At 44.0% G+C, this 5,217-nt stretch overlaps 1 pseudogene; it reads right to left on the bottom strand.

Annotated features, from left to right (window-relative positions):
• Positions 1–2,572: 2,572 nt before the first annotated feature.
• On the bottom strand, positions 2,573–4,562 carry LOC147888656 (aldehyde oxidase GLOX pseudogene; annotated as a pseudogene).
• Between the last annotated feature and the right edge of the window lie 655 nt (positions 4,563–5,217).

Here is a 5,217-nt window from a genome sequence, read left to right as displayed (position 1 = left end):
AATGCCAATTGTTAATGAATTGAGTTTTACTCAATTTCAGAATGATTTCCTAGAGTCCTTAAAGGGGAAATGTGAGTTTGATCCTCACTTCTTTGAAATATGGAAAGCACTAAAAAATAGGGATCCAACAAATCGAGAGGCTTTCATTGAGGAGTTGCATGGAAATGGCGACACACCACAGGTTGAAGATAAAGGACTCAAGTGGAAAAAATATACTATTGAAGATGGCTACTTGCTCTACAAGGGTAGAGTATGTGTCCTGGAGGATAATGACATTAGGCACCAAATCCTTTTTAAATGTCATGATAGTCCGAGTGCGGGACACCCGGGAATTCAGAAGACATATGTGCTTTTGAAAAAACAATTCTTTTGGCGTGGAATAGGTAAGGACGTCCAAGATTATGTATTGAAGTGCCAAAAATGCCAGGTCAATAAGGCTGAATGCCTTAAAGTAGGAGGTCTCCTATACCCATTGGAGATTCCATCTGGCAAATGGGAAAGTATCTCCATGGATTTCATTGATGGACTACCTGGAACACAGAGGGGCCAGCACAACTCTGTGTGGGTAATTGTGGATCGGTTGACCAAGATGGCTCATTTTATTCCTATCATTGAAGATGTTAAAACTCTAGAATTAGCTAGACTATTTGTGGAGCATATCTATAGACTATATGGGCTACTAGCTGGTATTGTTAGTGATCGGGATAGAAAATTTAATAGCCATTTTTGGAGAACTGTGTTTAAGAGGTTAGAAACTTGATTGAATATGAGCACCGCGGATCATCCACAGAGTGATGGTCAAACTGAAAGGTCAATCAGATCATTGAGGATATGCTTCGAGCATATTTACGTAAACGGCAAACTAATTAGGAACAGTATTCGCCCATATCAGAATTTGCATATAACAGTGCCAAACATTCAGCTACAAGTTTCAGTCCATTCATGATGATGTATGGATTTCAACCTAGAGCCCCAATGACAATGGGACTCAAAAAAGAGAAGGTTAAAGCGACCAAACACTTTCTTGAGGATATGAATCAAACCTTAAGTTAGCTAAAGATAGCATAAAAAGAGCTCAAGATAGAGCACGAAGCTATGCAAACCCCCACCATAGAAAGTTGGAATTTGAAGTAAATGAGAAAGTCTACCTTAAGGTACCTGAATCTTTAGAATCTCTAAAGACAGGTAAATGTCCGAAGTTGTCCCCTAGGTATTGTGGACCATTCACAATACTTAAGAGGATTGGAGAACCTGCTTACAAATTAGCCTTACATGAGGGATGTAGAGTACATCCAGTTTTTCATGTAAGTAGACTAAAAAGAAAATTAGGAGATGATGATAATCTCATTGGAAATGAAGTCCTAGTTGAACTTATTGAACTCGCATCTTTACCACATGAACAAGAAAAAATTTTAGATACACAAGAAAAAAGAACATGACATACTATATGGAAAGAATGTTTAGTTAAGTGGAAAGATAGATCTGAAGAGAGTTCAACATGGGAAAGGATAAGTAGTCTCCAGAGGAGGTTTCCCAATTTTGTTTTCGAGGACATAAACAATTCTTATGGGGGAGGGAATGTTATGTCAACTATAATACCGTGACATTGGTATAATGGGGAAACCACGAGGGCTTGATAATACTTGCCCATGTGGCTAATGAGGGCTAGGGTCTAGGGGGAAATCCTAGGCCTAGGCAATTAATGGAAGGGTGTATTAGTTGAACCTAAAGAGGGGTTTAATAGTAAGGTCCACTTGGACACATGGCACTATGAGGGTTGGCCACTTGGGAGGTATTGGGCTGTGTGGGAGGATCTAGATGGGAAGCTGGCTAGAAGGGGGTTTGAGAGAGAGAGAGAGAGAAAACCCACGTACTATTTTTGTGAGCTAGCATATAGCTGAAGGTCTAGAGTGTGGCTGGGTAGAAAAACGCTGCTGAAGCCCTCGAGGTTGGAGGCGTCGTAACAAAAACCATAGTAGTAGCTAGACTTTATAACCATAAGAATGAATTGTCTCATGGAATTATATCTATTGTCCTATTTAACCCCTTGAAATTGAGGGGATGGAAGCTCCAACCTTGGCCCTATGGCGTGCTAGCTTGGGTTGAGCCCTGTCAATTGCCCGCTGGCCACATGGAAAGCCTAAATTCACTAGGAATATCCACCTTGCACATTACAAACGATTTCATAATAACTTAATGTTGTGGACTTTTATAAGTGCAAGATGCATGGACTTTGGAGGCCTCCTTAAAGGTAGTGCATTGTGCTATAGTGGGAGAGGTGGTTTCTCTTTGCGAATTCACATGTAATTTTTAAAAAAGTTAATGGACTTGTGCTTCTCAAAGTACCTTTTATGGAGATTGTTTTTACCTTAAGGTTAAAATTGCCTTTTAATAGCCCTCCTTTCTCCTTTGCATCCAAAAGCTCCACTTTGCCACTATACTATAGGCGGTGCCCACTCTGGGTAGATCGTAAACAATGTGTAACTTGTTTAAATTGTAAACAATGGCCACACAGGCTCATATTACATCCTGGACGAGCGACATTTTGATGCAACTGCGTTAATTACTGGAGTTTATTATTGATGTCAGCCTTGTTGCAGCTCAAGGGTTCACAGCATAACTATTGTAGAAACAATTACTTGATATCTTTCTAACATTCCAGATTCAGCTTGCAAAATGAGATAAGCAGCAGTACTAAGAGAACTGCGGGGAACTTCTCTAAAAATTTAGCAAGGGCTGATCTGTGTCCGCATGCTTAATGCGAAACCTTTACCCAGACAGCAGCTCCAGAAATTCCCTCATTCACTGCAAACAGCATGTAAAAGGAGGGCGGAGCAAGTGTGTCGAATGGCGGAGCAGTTGCTGTTATGAAATATTGGTTTGCCGTTCCTGCTGCAACGGACACTGCTAAGCTGAGAGACCGCAGCCCTTGCGAGAATGAGTGGGTTGTGAAGGGAGAACTCATCAAGCTCAGTCCAATCTTGCGTGTGGAAGCTTTGACGATGGACACAGTTACCGTGAAGGTCTGATTGTAGACTATCGCGCCTGGTGCGGAAACGATGTTTGGCCTCAGATCGTTGTTAGAGGAGCTCAAATAGTCGGGAGAGAAGGTCTCCAGACGCAGTTCGGTTGGAAATGTGCCTGTGAATGTGTAGTACTGATGCGTGTTGCTCCCGGCGACAAGTACTCTTCCATCTGGCAGAAGATTTGCAGTGGAATGATAAACTCGAGCAATCGTGGATGCACTTTGAGTCACGAACTTTCCTGTTGCTGTCTCGTACAAGACTGGGTTGAGGATTGCATTTTTTGCGTTCCCCCACCCTTGGCAACCGTTTTCGGCTCCGTTAATGATAAGAACGTTGCCTGTGGGCAGGATCACCATATCTCCCATTGTTCGAGGGAAAGGCATCGTCGACATTGTCCAAGCAGGAGTGGCATCCGTTACAGTGATAAGCCCACATGTTTGCGAGGCTAGAGCGAAAGCCGAAGGATTCAGATTGTCTAAATACTGCGCTCCTCCGCAAACCAAGACGTTTACTGTAGAATAGCCATCGCCGGCAACCAAGGGAAGCATCACAGAGGATCCCGCAGATGGATAATTTCGAGGCTCCCCTGGGATAGTTGGAAATGTCTTCACCACAGTGTTGGTCTTATAATTTAGAATTATCGAGTCGCGATTAGCAAAGATGTACAGGTTACCATTTGGCAACAGATGGACGAAGGGGTAGAGATTATCATACTCAGCGTCATCTGTCTGCTGGAGAAAAGGCAACGTGACTTTAGCGGCACCATTTGCAGGGATGAACTCGTATGTGTAAACGCTGCGGCCTCCCACAACAATTTGTGTGCTGTCAGGTAGTAATTGATTCGTAGCATACCATCTACCATCTTGTAACACCTCCGATGACGACTCTACCCAATCACACAGTTCACCTGAAGGGCAAGGAGAGAAAGTCCTGACCTTCGTAAATCCATCGGAGTCCCCTCCTGTTTGCACCAATGTTCCATTGGGGAAGAATTGGCCGGAAGAACACCATGTGTCAGTCTGGATAGAGAGCGGGCGGATGGAGTTGTCTGCTGGATTGAAAAGAACGGAGTGTGCTGTGCAATCAACAGTCTGGTTAATATCTGTTGGGTCATGACGGCATTTCCCACTCGGGAGGCGAATCTGTGACGGACCTATATCCGTCCGATCAAGGAGGACTACATTGCCGAAGTAAGTTACAGCAGTGTGCATGGAAGCTATTCCAGCATTCTTTACAAGAATATCCCAACTTCCCTGAGCTAGACTTGGAACGATTGATGTCGCAACTAGCTGTAGGAGAAGCACAGTCGTTAAAGTTGGAAGCACCACCATCTGCGGGTCTTTCATATTCAGTAACAGAGCCGATGTCTTCTGATCCTTAGGTATTGATCAGATGAAGATGGCGTGTACGAGACCTAATTGCGACCTAAGTTATAGCATCCAATGTAATCTAAGAATCTACTGGTAGCTAATTATCTACTAATTGGAAGTGCTCGACCAGGAAAATCCCGTGAGCTCCAGTGAGGCGATTGCAAGGGGATTGACATGCTCGACGGCTGTGTTTTTGGGCGCGGAAGCTATGGTATTTAACGCTCTAGAAGACGAGGGCTTACAGTGCTACTCGCCCAATGCAGGGCCAGGCTCCAGCTTGACTGGGCCTTAGTTCATCGTTCCTTAGCAACTTACATTCATGCAAAATGCATGCATGGGTCCTGATGATGATCAACTCATGCATGCATCCATCAGATTCCCGGAAAGTTGAAACGATCGAGTTTGAGATTTCCTCAGCCTAGCATTTAAAGTCGTATTGTGCAAGCCGAAGCAGCAATCAGGGCGACTTTTGAAGCCGGGTGGGAGAAACGGACCGGTTCAATAACAAGTAAACAATCGCGTGGCGGACAAAGGACGGCACAGTTGAACCCATCCGAGATTCGAACCATTAGGTGGAATGGGCTCTTCAGCAAACAGGGGAGAACTAAGGAGACTGCAACTGTTTTGCAAAACAATCAAATGAGAGGGAATCTACAACACACTGTGGGCGGTCTACATTGATTAAACAAAACATGAATCAAGGCTGGCTGATAACGTGATGCCTTGGTCGGTCCAGAAAAATTCATGCAAAGACGAGGATTGAAGCGACGGGGAAGCGGAGAAAAACAGGACAGGATGAGGAGGAGGATGGCAGCACGCAA

Source organism: Dipteris shenzhenensis, chromosome 21 (genome assembly GCF_047967505.1).
Source record: "Dipteris shenzhenensis isolate YYH24624 ecotype China chromosome 21, Dip_SZ_1.0, whole genome shotgun sequence".
NCBI classification, from domain to species: Eukaryota; Viridiplantae; Streptophyta; class Polypodiopsida; order Gleicheniales; family Dipteridaceae; genus Dipteris; species Dipteris shenzhenensis.
Note: the sequence above shows the minus strand (reverse complement) of the source record. Positions and strands in the feature narration are given on the sequence as shown.